The 14,687-nt window shown below is 45.9% G+C and overlaps 1 protein-coding gene across 1 annotated transcript in view; it reads left to right on the top strand.

Moving 5' to 3' along the window:
• The first annotated feature begins 910 nt into the window (after positions 1-910).
• LOC143818451 (retinol dehydrogenase 7-like) overlaps positions 911-14,687 on the top strand; it is an 86,570-nt gene continuing 72,793 nt past the window's right edge. Inside the window, exon 1 of the mRNA XM_077299747.1 lies at positions 911-971. The gene's annotated coding sequence lies outside the window, so the exon portion shown is untranslated. The remainder of the gene's footprint in view (positions 972-14,687) is intronic.

Here is a 14,687-nt window from a genome sequence, read left to right as displayed (position 1 = left end):
ATCAAAACCACATTAAAGTTTATTAACTCTTCAGGTGTTTCACAGCAGCAGAAGCAACATGGAAGGAAAAAATGAACATTTAACTTTTTAGTCACAAAAATGATCTTTTAGCAACAATTTTTTTATTTTCCTAAGGGTATAAGGAGAAAGTGGACCCCAAAAGTTGTTGTCCAATTTGTCCTGAGTACGCTGAAACCTTATATGTGGGGGTAAACTACTGTTTGGGCGCATGGCAGGTCTCGGAAGGGAAGGAGCGCCATTTGACTTTTTGAATGGAAAATTAGCTCCAATCGTTAGCGGACACCATGTCGCGTTTGGAAAGCCCCTGTGTGCCTAAACATTGGAACTTCCCCACACGTGACCCCATTTTGGAAACTAGAGCCCCCAAGGTACTAATGTAGTTGTGTGGTGAGCACTTTTTACCCCCAAATGCTTCACAGACGTTTATAACGCAGAGCCGTGAAAATAAAAAATCCTTTTTTTTTCCTCAAAAATTATTTTTTAGCCCACAATTTTTTTATTTTCACAAGGGTAACAGGAAAAGTTGGACCCCCAAACTTGTTGTCCAGTTTATCCTGAGTACGCTGGTACCCCATATGTGGGGGGAACCACTGTTTAGGCACACATCGGGCCTCAGAAGGGAAGTAGAAAGAGTGAAAAATTTATAGTGGTATGAATACTTTCCGCACCAGTTGTAAATTATTCTCAATGAAGGCTGGATTACAATCTGTTCTGTTCCAAAGGACACACTGGCAATATTTATGTCAGCAATAAAGACAAGTGCATTCTTTGTAGTCTCCACACCAATCTGTCTCAAAGTACAATTATTGCAGCTCTTTACTGTGTTACTGTAAACTATAAGATTTCATGTATTCTTCTTGTTTTGCACATAGCAGATGACCAAGAAGAGCGCTTGTGAAGATCATTCCTGAACTTCTGCACAACTTTAGTCCTGGTTATACTCATAAAGGGTAGGAAAGAGCAATGATTGCTGGGTCCTCAGGGCAAACAGCAAAAAGGAGGTCACTGCAACTCATCAAAAAGCAATAGGTTGTTTGATGAGCTAAGCAGAAAGTGTTGAGGGATAGAAACATAATGGTGCTGAACAAAAATAGGGGGCAAGGTTAGGCTATCAAGAAGAACACAGGTGGGAATACAGAGAGAATTAATTTGGATTCACATATCATTCTTCCCTAGAACAAATTAGGAGGTAGTGTTGTGTTTGTGAGATTTTTTGGGGGATTTACTATTCTAATGAAATGGTTTGCAGAATCACAATCCACCCAACAGTTGCATGGTATATGCAAGGTCCACCCCTGGCTTGTTATTACTGTAGATGGCCATTTATCAATGATACACCTTGTCCTCATGTGGTGTAAGAGGAGTATTCAGCCATTGATACTAGCACTGCTATTTCGCTGGATTCCCCAAGCAATGTTTTCTGTAATGTACAATTGTTGTCTCTTGCTAAACTTTTTCTATCAACCTTATATTTTAGTTTATGGTTGGTTTTGTATTAAGAATTTTGAAGAGTATAGTATGTGCACTCCTCAATTCTGAGGTCAGAAACTGACACGGCAGAGCCATTTGCAGGGGTTTACTGGAGCAGGAGCACCCCTGACACTATCTGCCTAGGACAGAATGATGGGAAGTGTATCTTTCCCAGCATGTTCATAGTAATGGCTATACAAGTACAGCACCCCAGGGTCCTGGTCGTTGCAGTAATATCATTCTCCTCTAGGGGGGAGTGATGTAACGTTTGGAGGCAATAAAGGAGATCTCTTTACCAGGTATCACAAACATGCAACACATTTCATACTCCAGTCCACCAGGGGGAGCTATGCTCCTATTTATTAGGGCACTCTTCACAATTAGGTAAAACTGGTGGCCTGGATAGGAAGTTAGGCAGAAGCTGACTGGGCTTCGCTCAGGCAGATGCTGGCTGAGCTTCACTCAGGCAGCTGCTGGCTGAGTTCCGCTCAGGTAGATGGTCCCTGACAGGGGTGGGATCCAGTCATTGGCCTAAATGAAAGAACACGGAGCTCCGCCTGCCCCACGTGCGGCAGCCCCTAAGAAAGGACACAAACAGAGAACTGTATTGTAGAGGGTGAGAAACGAAGTCATAGCAAAAGGAGTGGAAACCAGAAGGAGTTCAGCCCTGCACAGGCTGCTTCCTTCTGAGGCGCAGGATCTGGGAGCTGGAACACCGAGGGAGCAACAGTCCTTTATGCCTTGCTCCAGAGACCGGCAGGACAGCTAATTGCAAGTTACTGATCCGCCCTATACCCAGGAGGCACGGTGGCAACTCTCGGAGGCCGGGGCGTGCTAGAGTCCCTGTAAAAAGCCTCAAGCCACCAGTCATATGGGTTTGTCCTATCCATCTGGGGGACAGAGAGAGACAAAACATCTAGAACATCTACAACAGTTGTGAGGACCTTATGAGAGGCTCAGCAATAAGGTACTACAACACCCAGGCGCTAAAGGAAGGCTACTGATTTCCACCTGGATAAGGGGACTCGGGATTTGCCTCCAAACCGTCCGGACTCTGCCTGCCCTGTGATCTGTGCTCTGGACTGTGGATGCCGAAGCCTTCAGTAAAGGTAAAGAGACTGCAGCCTTGTGTCCTCGTTCTTCACTGCGCCTCACACCATCCACCATCCACACACTGGGAAGCCCTGCGGACATACTTCACCTGTGGGAAGGTATACCATCTAGCTGCCATAACATCACCCCAGCGGACCCCTTAAAGCAGTGTCGGTCACCCTGATCAAATACCACAGGTGGCGTCACGAACATTATCCCTTTAAAGACCTTTCCCCCCTTTTACACCAGACCTCCCAAGGGCCACGGACCGGGTCAGCCACCGTGACATCCCCCTTGAGAACCGGAGGGCCCGGTACCGAGTACCCGACTGCCCACGGGGGCGTTCCTCAAGGTAAGGGCAATACAGGCAGTACTGTGGTTCTGCGGTTCATGTGGAAAAACTGCTATAGTTCTCTATGCAGTGTTATTACTCTAATTCTCTCCTAGCGAAACAACTTAAGGTCCCTGAACACATTCGACTAATGTCGGATGAACCCACTGATATTGGTTGTCTAATGTGTATGGGGACCTTCTGACTGTTCAGCTAATGCCAGAAGAAAATCAAACTCCAAAGCTGCATGTTTTGGACTTCTTTTGGTAACTGAATTCTAGAGTTTTTTCAAGAACACATTCACTTTTGTTACTATTTCAGATGGAAACCCCTACCGAAGTTATGAGTAGATACTGAGACGTGGTATGAAACAGAGGTGTATCTCAGGGGGGAGCACGTGGGGAGTCTGCCCTGGGGTATGCCACAGGGAGGGTGCCATCAGGCCACCTAATGCGGAGGTCCAAAATGTCTCCCCCGGCAGCTGCATTTTTCCAACCCCCCACATTGGGATTCGGCCATTCTGTGGTTGTGAAGCTTGAGAAGGTGCAGCTCGCCGGCTCCCAGTGAACAATTGTACTCACGTCTTTCAGGCGTGAATAAAATAAATAAATATGCTGCAAAATATATCTGCGGTGTACATGAACTTCAGGTTAGAGAGTCAAAGCATGTTTAATTTACACTGAAGAAAAAGGTGTGAACTTCATCCTTTGCTGCCAAAGGTGAGATGTGTGGCCCCTTCACTGCTACTTTACAGTGAAGTACTGTAAGCGTCAGCCGGGGCCGTAGTCATGGCCTGCATAGGTGTCTGCACAAGCATTCCCCGGTTGGCTCCTCCTATTTGTAACTATTTGCAGTCCTAAATACTGCCATGTCCCCGTCTAGTGGACTAACTATATGCTGCACTTTCCTTATTATTATTATGCATTTTTATAGCGCCTTTTATTCCATGGCGCTTTACATGTGAAAAGGGGGCAAATATAGACAATTACATTAAACATGAGCAAAAAACAAGGCATACAGGTACATAAAGAGGGAGGACCTGGCCCACGAGGGCTTACAGTCTGCAGGGGATGGGTGAGGATACACTAGGAGAGGGCATAGCTCCCAAACATCCCTCATTGTGCGGGACTGTCACAGTTTTGATGCTTTTCCCCGCTGTCCCGCACAGGACACTCTGCTTCCTGCAGACAACAGGAGAAGCAGCCGTCACATGCCCCCTTGTGTTAGGCCACGCCCCTTCCCCTTCCGTATGTTCCTGAGTCTTCCAGTGTGCATGTGCGGTACAGTTCAGAGAGGGAGAGAGAGGGAACACTTCTTTGAAGTACATAACACAGTCACCATCTTACCATGGCTTACCTGCCGAACACAGCCTGGGTGCCGCAATGTAAGCAGCAGACCAGTGGACTGGAGCTAATGCCTGGCTAGTAATCGTGCGTGGAATGAGTGGGGCTGAGCAGGGTGGGATGGACACTCACAGCCTCCTCTTATACATGGGAGAGGGGAGAAGGGAGGGGTGGATATGGAGAGAGTGCACAGAATGTGTTAAAGGGTGGGCGAGTTGTGAGAAAGCAAAAGTAAAAACAAATAAGCAGCAGATTGATATGATCAATGTATAATGTAGTAGGACTGACCAAGCAGCATGTTTGTATGAAAAACTTATGCACCTTACCTGTCTCCTGCCCTGTGTAACTGCCATTGTCTAACTGCCAAGCACTTTATCCTGTTGCGCTTAATATCTGTTGCATGCGTGACCCCGCGCGCGTGCTATCCCAGCCAGAGCTAAATATATATCAAATTAAATGTCTGCTAGCATCAGACACCAAATGGCCACAATCAGTAATTAACCAATTAGTACAAAACCAGAGCAGGCATTACTATGCAGGGTAAACAACCAATGCTGAACAAGGCATATAACAGTGGAAAAAAAAACAAAAACAAACCACCACAGGAGTGATGGGTTAAATACCATGAAAAAATCTTGCTAGTTATGATTCAGTTCACACTTGTCAGTCAGCACACAAACGGATGATGGGTTAAATACCATGAAAAAATCTTGCTAGTTATGATTCAGTTCACACTTGTCAGTCAGCACACAAACAGATGATGGATAGGTCTGGTGGAGGGGTAGAGTGAGATGGGGGAAAGATGATGAATTCTGTTTTGTCCATGTTCAGTTTTAGAAAGCAAGCAGAAAAGAAGACTGAAATAGCAGACAGACAGTGCGGGATTTTTGTAAGAAAGAAGGTGAGGTCAGGTCCGGATAGGTAGATCTGCGTGTCATCGGCGTAGAGATGGTACTGCATGCCATGGGATTCTATGAGCTGTCCAAGGCCGAAGGTGTAGATGGAGAAGAGTAGGGGTCCTAGAACAGAGCCTTGAGGAACACTGACTGACAAGGGGCGAAGTGAGGAGGTGGAGTGGGGGAGGGAGACACTGAATGTTCGGTCTGTCAAATATGACGAGATCCAGGATAGGGCCAAGTCTGTGATGCCAAGAGATGAGAGGATCTGTAGCAGAAGGGAGTGGTCCACAGTGTCGAAGGCAGAAGACAGGTCCAGGAGAAGGACAGAGTAGTGTTGCTTGCTCCTGGCAGTTAGTAGGTCATTGGTGACTTTAGTTAGGGCAGTTTCAGATGAGTGATAGGGTCGGAAGCCATATTGTAACCGATCAAAGAGGGAGCAGGAGGAGAGGTGGGAGAACAGTTCAAGATGGCCATGTTGTTCCAGTAATTTGGAGGCATAAGGGAGAAGAGATATCAGGCGATAGCTAGACAAAGAGGATGGGTCGAGGGAGGGCTTTTTGAGGATGAGTGTGATCTTGGCATGCTTGAAGGATGAGGGGAAGACACCTGTTGTGAGTGAGAGGTTGAAGAGGTGCGTTAGGGTTGGGATGAAGACCGTGGAAAGGTTAGGGATGAGGTGGGATGGGAGTTGGTCAAGCGTGCAGGTGGTGAGGTGTGATCTTGACAGGAGAGTGGAGAGCTGATCTTCTGTCATGGTGGAGAAGCTGGTTTTGGAGGAGCAGGGTTGAGCAGCTAAGAGCGTCTGTGGGCACTGTGGGCCAAAGCTTTCTCTCATCATATCGATCTTCTGTTTAAAGAAAGAGGCAAAGTCTTCAGCAGAAATGAGAGGGGAGGGAGGGGGTGCAGGGGGACAGAGTAGAGAATTGAAAGTGTTGAAAAGCTGTTTAGGGTTGTGAGACGGAGGATATGAGAGATGAGAAGTAAGTTTATTTTGCAGCAGTGGGCATGGATTTGAAGCTGGCGAAGGACTGCTTGTATGCAGTGAAGTGGTCGGCAGAGCGGGATCGCTTCCATCTCCGCTCAGCGATCCTGGAAGCCCATCTCAATTCTTTGATTAGGCTGGTCAGCCAGGGCTGCCTGTTGAGTGTACGAGTTTTGCCATGCAAGAGCGGGGCGGCCGAATTGAGTGTTGCTGTTATTGTGGTGATAGAAAAAGTGGCAGCAGCATCTGTGTCATGAAGGGAGGCTATGTCTGTAAGAGGGAGAAGGGACTCAGAGAGTGATTGTAAGTTGAGATGTTTGAGATTTCTGCGAGGGTGAGTGAGTTTGTGGAGTGGGGGATGCACACTAGGAGAGGAGAGGGAAGAGAATGCCTATCACACAGTATATGCACATGTACATAAAGCATCATGACATAACAATAAGTTAGATGTACGTCATTAAAACGGGATGTATTAGAGGACACAACAGTTCTGTAACACCCCTTACATTCCCCCTTTAACTATGGTCGTCCCCAACTATATCACGCTTTATTTTGTACATAAAGGTACCCCCCTTACAGTACTGCACTACTACTTCTGCAGCATGGAATGCCATTGTGGAAATTGCTGTAGCATCTGCAATGTGGGAACCCAGTGTAAAAAAGAAGGTTGTGGTTGAAAGCTGTTGGCTGCTCAGTCAGTGCAACACTGATCAACAACTTTCGCTCCCCTTCTTTCCAGAGCCATAACTTTTTTATTTTTCTGTCAATATGGCCATTTTGGGACTTATTTTTTGTGGGACGAGTTGTACTTTTGAACAATACTATTGGTTTTACCATGTTATGTAACAGAAAATGGGAAAAAAATTCCAAGTGCGATGAAATAGCAAAAAAAGTGCAATCCCACAATTGTTTTTTGTTTGGCTTTTTGCTAGGTTCACTATATGCTAAAACTGACCTGCCATTATGATTCTCCAGGTCATTGCGAATTCATAGACACCAATTTTTTTCATATATCTTCCAGCCACTTTCTGCCACTTACATTGTGTTGTGTTATACACTGGGCCTGAGTTTTGGTTCAGTCTCCCCCCACCCCAAAAAAAGGGAGATTCAAATTGTCACAAAGTGGATATACGTCAGTTCTGTTAGTTTGTCGTATATCAGCCAGCCACGTTCTGCCACTTACATTGTGCTGTGTTATACACTGGGCCTGAGTTTTGGTGCAGTCTCCCCCCAAAAAAAGGGAGATTCAAATTGTCACAAAGTGGATCTACGTCAGTTCTGTTAGTTTGTCGTATATCAGCCAGCTACGTTCTGCCACTTACATTGTGTTGTGTTATACACTGGGCCTGAGTTTTGGTTCAGTCTCCCCCAAAAAAAGGGAGATTCAAATTGTCACAAAGTGGATGTACTTCAGCCCTGTTAGTTTGTCGTATATCAGCCAGCCACTTTCTGCGACTTACATTGTGTTGTGTTATACACTGGGCCTGAGTTTTGGTGCAGTCTTCCCCAAAAAAAAGGGAGATTCAAATTGTCACAAAGTGGATGTACTTCAGCCCTGTTAGTTTGTCGTATATCAGCCAGCCACGTTCTGCCACAACAGTGCTGTGTTACACTGGGCCTGAGTTTTGGTTCAGTCTCCCAAAAAAAATGGGAGATTTAAATTCTCAACAAGTTTATATACACCTTCTACCTTGTTTTACAGTACCATATAACGGTTGTTATTTTGGTTAGATTTTCCCAAAAATGAGGAAGTCTGGTGGAAGAGGCCGTGGGCGGTCGTTGCCAGCTGGTACTGATGGTGGTGGTGGAGCATCTTGTGTTAGTGGGAAAAGCAAAATAGCACCTAAGGCTGGAGGTGTTGAGCCAGCGTCATCGTCTGGCTACACAAGGCCTCGAAGGCTCCCTTATCTGGGAATAGGAAAACAGCTTTTAAAGCTGGGGAAGCAGGAAAAAGTTTTGGCTTTCCTTGCTGACTCAGCCTCTAGCACTTTTGCCTCCTCTTCAGAAAGTTCCAAATATAAAAGCAGCGAGTCGTCAGTGGATGCTCCCAGTCAGGAACAAGTCGCTTCCTTGTGTCCTTCACCCAAACCAAAAGTGGAGGATGCGTCAGGCGACACTACAGGTTACTCCATGGAGCTCTTTACACATACCGTGCCTGGGTTAGAAAGGGAAATTGTTAACTGCCCATTACAAGATGACTTGGACATGGAGTGCACTGATGCACAGCCACAGCTAGATTATTATGCTGTTCCATTGACTCAGATCACTACATTGCCCTCGCAGTGTACTGAGCCAGAATCTGACCCCGATGATACTATGGTGCCCGTCCCGAACGCTGTAGCACCTTACACGGTGACACAGAGGAAGGTGTATATGACATTGAAGAGGAGGTGATAGATGACCCAGTGAAGAGGAGGTGATAGATGACCCAGTTGTTGACCCAGATTGACAGCCATTGGGGGAAGAGGGTGCCGCTGCCAGTAGCTCAGAAACTGAGGAGGATGATCCGCAGCAGCCATCTACATCACAACAGCTTTCATCTGGCAGGCCCGTATCTGGCCAAAAACATTTGTCAAAAACAAAAACAGTTTTAGGACAGCGTGGCCATCCAGTGAAAGTAGCACAGCGCGCAATGCCTGAAAAGGTATTCCATAGTAGGAAGAGTGTAGTGTGGCAATTTTTTAACCAAGATCCGACTGATCAGTGCAAAGTTATCTGTAAGAAATGCTCAAAGACCTTTAGCAGAGGGAAGAATCTTCAAAATTTAAATACAATGTGCATGCGTAGACATTTAACCAGCATGCACTTGCAAGCCTGGACTAACTACCAAACGTCCCGTATCATTGGTGCACCTGCTCAGAATGAAGGTAGCCAGCAAAGCTACATTGCTTCCCTCACTGTAAGCCCACCGGTTAGGACACCACCAGCAGCAAATGTGGAGGTATCGTCGCAAGGCCAAAGCAGTCAGGGAATCACAAGGTTATTGGTAGGAAACACTGTATGTAGGCCAACATCAAGAATGCCATCACCAACCCTCTCTCAATCCGCCATGTCCACCACCACCACAGCTAGTTCCACCATATGCAGCTCTCCAGTCCAGCTCACCCTACAAGAGACTCTCGATAGGAAAAGAATGTACTCATCCGTGTACACAGGGTTTGAATGCCCACATTGCTATACTAATCTCATTAGAGATGATGCCATACCGGTTGGTTGAAAGCGAAGCTTTCAAAGACCTGATGGCCTACGCAGTACCACGCTATGACCTACCCAGTTGGCACTTCTTTGCGAAAAAAGCCATCCCAGCCCTCCACCAGCATGTCAAAGACCGCATTGTCCATGCACTGAGGCGATCAGTCAGTGGAAAGGTGCACCTCACAACACATGCATGGACCAGTAGGCATGGCCAGGGATGTTACGTGCCCATCATGGCGCACTGGGTTAATGTGGATGCAGGGTCCACAGGGGACAGCCATAGTGGGGCAGTTCTGCCTAGCCCACGGTCTGGGAAACAGTTGGCTATAGGCGTTCGCCACCCCTCCTCCTCCTCCTCCTCCAGAAACGAAAGCTCGTCCACAGAGCGCAGTCACACGACTACTCCATCCGCAGCTGACTGTAATAATTATAGGGGATAACTGAGGAGACTCTTTGCGTGGAACAAGACAACTACAGGACACAGTTTTATAAGTGGTAAAGTCTATAATATCACACGGTGATTCAAACAGGTACAGAGAGAAACTCAAGTCCACAACACTTGGTGTAAATATTAAACGCAGCTTAGCAGTCTATAGGAAACTTCAGAGGAAAATGCAATCAAGAGGAAAGTCTATGAAGCACAGTTATTCTTGAGGATACTTGACACGAATAAATCCTTGTCTTAGTCCAAACACAGATAGATAAGCTTATAAGGCAGTTCAAATCATATCTTAGCTCAACCAGGGAGGCCTGGTTAATAGTCTCAGGTTTTTGCAGAGCAGAAACAACTTACATGTCCAGCAAATGCAGATGGAAGTAAACATGAGCAGCAGATGAAGGAGGATTACTGGAAACTGGTGTATGCAGCAGGAACTCAGAGCAGAATAGCAGGATCACCACACAGGTTCACAGGAGCAGGTATATAGCAAGGGAGTAATCAGAGGTCAGGAGCTGGATGCAGGGCAGAATACTCTAGCACAGACTGAAGGCTGGAGTGGAGTTTTATAGCAGGAAGACACAGTGCACATGAGACCAAAGACGCCATCTTGGAAAAGGGCAGTAATGCACAAAAGGTAAAAAATGTTCAGAGTCCTGACATTACTCCCTCATTAGAAGCGGCCTCAGGACGATCCTGGACCTGGTTTCTCAGGGAATCTCTGATGAAAACGAGAAATCTTCTGTTGGGCATTGATGTTTTCCACAGGTTCCCAAGAGTCTTCCTCAGGGGGATATCCCTGCCATCTTATCAGATATTGGAGCCAATTCCTGCGAATCCTGGAATCAATAATTTCCTCCACCACAAATTGTTCTTGCCCATCAATCACCACAGGCTGCGGAGGTGGCACAACACATCCCTGGAAGGTATGAGGAGATACAGGCTTTAGTAAAGATACAGGAAAAACTGGGTGTACCTTCATAGTCCTAGGCAGCTTCAGCCGGCAGGCCACAGAGCTCACAATACCATTGATCTTGAAAGGGCCAATGAATTTCTGTCCAAGTTTTTGTGAAGGAACGTTTAACTTCAGATTCTTAGTTGCTAACCACACGGAATCTCCTACCTTGAACATGGGTGCAGGTTTACGGAATCTATCAGCCGATCTCTTATAACGTTCTTGAGCTGTGGTCAGGGATTCCTTCAGAACCTCCAGATTTTATCTCATCGCAGTCAGCCTTTCCTCCACTGCTGGAACCGGAGAATTAATTGGAGACCTAGGTAAAATACAGGAATGATAACCCAGATTGGCAAAGAAAGGTGTAAATTTAGTGGAGGCACTCTGAGAATTATTATATGAAAATTCGGCTAACGGCAGCAACTCCAACCAATCATCCTGGAGATGGCTGACATAGCATCTTAGATATTGTTCCAGCGTCTGGTTGGTACGTTCAGTCTGACCATTTGTCTGGGGATGGTAAGTAGTGTTGAGCATTCCGATACTGCAAGTATCGGGTATCGGCCGATACTTGCTGTATCGGGATTCCGATACCGAGATCCGATATTTTTGTGGTATCGGGTATCGGTATCGAAACAACATTAATGTAAAAATGTGTAAAAGAAAGAATTAAAATAAAAAATATTGCTATACTCACCTCTCCGACGCAGCCTGCACCTTACCGAGGGAAGCGGCAGCGTTCTTTGTTTAAAATTCGCGCTTTTCTTTCCTTTACTGAAGTCCCGGCTTGTGATTGGTCGCGTGCCGACCATGTGGCCGGGACGCAACCAATCACAGCAAGCCGTGACGTAATTTCAGGTCCTTCAGGATTTTAAAATTACGTCCCGGCTTTGTGATTGGTTGCGTCGCAGTCACATGGGAGACGCAACCAATCACAAGCCGTGACGTCACGGGAGGCTGGACACGCGCGCATTTTAAAATGCGCGCGTGTCCAGCCTCCCGTGACGTCACGGCTTGTGATTGGTTGCGTCTCCCATGTGACTGCGACGCAACCAATCACAAAGCCGGGACGTAATTTTAAAATCCTGAAGGACCTGAAATTACGTCACGGCTTGCTGTGATTGGTTGCGTTGCCCATGTGACTGCGACGCAACCAATCACAACGCCGGAACGCAATTTTAAAATCCTGAAGGACCTGAAATTACGTCACGGCTTGCTGTGATTGGTTGCGTCCCGGCCACATGGTCGGCACGCGACCAATCACAAGCCGGGACTTCAGTAAAGGAAAGAAAAGCGCGAATTTTAAACAAAGAACGCTGCCGCTTCCCTCGGTAAGGTGCAGGCTGCGTCGGAGAGGTGAGTATAGCAATATTTTTTATTTTAATTCTTTCTTTTACACATTAATATGGTTCCCAGGGCCTGAAGGAGAGTTTCCTCTCCTTCAGACCCTGGGAACCATCAGGAATACCGTCCGATACATGAGTCCCATTGACTTGTATTGGTATCGGGTATCGGTATTGGATTGGATCCGATACTTTGCCGGTATCGGCCGATACTTTCCGATACCGATACTTTCAAGTATCGGACGGTATCGCTCAACACTAATGGTAAGCGGAAGAGAGACAGACATTAATATTGAGTGCAGAGCAAAACCCCTTCCAGAATCTTGAAGTGAACTGTACTCCACGGTCAGAGATGATCTCATCCGGAACCCCATGCAACCGAAAGACATTCTGTATAACCAAGTTCACTGTATCTTTAGCTGAGGGGAGTCCGGTGCATGGAACAAAATGAGCAGCTTTAGTCAGGCGATCAACTACCACCATGATTGTATTCATGCCCCCGATGTAGGCAGCTCCACAATAAAGTCCATTGATATAGACCCCCAAGGGCGGGACGGAACAGGTAATGGTTGTAGAAGACCCGTAGGTGCCACATGAGGAGTCTTGTAACGGGCACATACCTCGCAAGAGAGAACACAGTCCTTGGTATCCTTCAGGCAAGTTGGCCACCAGAAGAATCGGCTCAGGAACTCTTGTGTCTTCTGTACCCCCCATGTGACCAGCCAACTTGGAGTCATGTACCAACTTGAGGATCTGCAGACGGACGACCTCAGGGACGTAGATACGTCGATCTCTGAACCACATGCCACCCTTAAAGACAAGATTAATATCCACAGGTGGGTTGGCCAGAAATACATCACTGTCATAGGCCTCCCTGCACTCCTTCCACAAGTCCTGATCGTGGATAACTCCGATGAAATTGGCATCAGATAGAATGGTCTTGGACGGGGCTCCAGGTACGGAATCCGCAGCATGGATTCGGGATAAAGCATCAGCATTCCCATTACAAGAACCTGGACGATACGAGATAACAAAGTTAAATTGATTTAAAAATAAGTTCCAACGAGCCTGACGAGGAGAAAGACATCTAGCGGATCTAAGGAACTCTAAATTGCGATAGTCAGTTAGCACTATGATCTGTTGTGCAGCTCCTTGCAGATGATGCCTCCATTCTTTGAAACTGCAATAATAGCCAGCAATTCCTAGTCTCCCACGTCGTAATTCTTCTCTGCTGAGGTTAGTCTATGGGAAAAGAAAGCACAAGGATGTAGCAGACCCTTCTCTCCAGTTCTTTGGGAGAGAATAGCCCCCAAAGCATTATGAGAAGCGTCCACCTCCACAATGAATGAAAGTGTTGGATCTGGGTGTATCAACAGTGGTGCTGATGTGAAACAGATCTTAAGCCGATCAAAAGCTTCTTGAGCCTGTGATGACCACTTAAAGGGCTTTTCCTTCTTTGTAATTAACTTCTTAGGAAGTAATGGGACGGACAATATCAGAAATATTTCGAATGAAGCGTCTGTAGAAATTTGCAAAACCAATAAAACGTTGGACCTCCTTAACGTTCTTGGGTACCGGCCAGTCAAGGATAGCCTGAATCTTACCAGATTCCATGTTCAGCCCCTGGGGAGAGATGATATAACCTAAGAACTGTATCTCAGAACGATGGAACTCGCATTTCTCCGGCTTGATATACAGATGGTTCTCTTTCAGACATCTTAAAACAGCTTTGACATGTTCTTCATGTTCCTGTAGAGAGTCAGAAAAGATTAGAATATCGTCCAAATAGATCACCACAAACTGGTCCAACAAATCTCTGAAAATGTCATTAGCCCCGAAGGGCATCACGAGATATTCAAAGTGTCCATACCGGCATCAGAATGCTGTCTTCCACTCATCCCCTGGACGAATATGCACCAAATTATAAGCCCCACGAAGATCCAGTTTAGAGAACACCTTAGCATGGCGGACTCTTTCCAGTAATTCGGGAATCAGAGGCAAAGGGTAATGGTTTCGTACGGTTACCTTATTGAGTTCCCGATAGTCAACACAGGGTCTCAGGGTCCCATCCTTCTTTTTTACAAAAAATATAGGTGACCCTGCTGGTGAAGAAGAATGACGTATGAAGCCTTTGGCCAGATTTTTATCTTTAAGGCTTGAAGCTCAGGTGCCGCCAAAGGGTATACGTTACCAAAAGGAAAACCAAAACCCAGAAAGAGGACTAAAGGAGAGAGAAAGCTACAGACAAGGAATTCATATAAATAAGTCTTTATTTAAGTAGCAGTGAGTCAAATTACAAAAAATGTCCAAAAAATTTAAAAAAAATAAAAAATAATAATAAATAAAAGAAGAGTGCAACATGAGAACACAATCAAGGTACAGTATATAATCAATTATATAGAAAAACCTGATATTTTATATAGACCATATGCTCGGAATAAAATAATAATGCCTGGGCATGCAATGGTGAAAGGTGACCAAGGATTTATATTAAAAATTTTTTTTAAATATATCAATTATAAAAACGCTGTATAAAAGCATGCCTAAATGTCAATAACGTGCATAGGCGCCACAGCAAAAAAAGGGAAGAAAAAAGAAAAAAAAGGGGGGGGGGATATTT

This window comes from Ranitomeya variabilis, chromosome 3, assembly GCF_051348905.1.
Source record: "Ranitomeya variabilis isolate aRanVar5 chromosome 3, aRanVar5.hap1, whole genome shotgun sequence".
Classification (NCBI taxonomy): Eukaryota; Metazoa; Chordata; class Amphibia; order Anura; family Dendrobatidae; genus Ranitomeya; species Ranitomeya variabilis.
The sequence above is the reverse complement of the archived record's forward strand: the minus strand, read 5'-3'. Positions and strand labels throughout refer to the sequence as shown.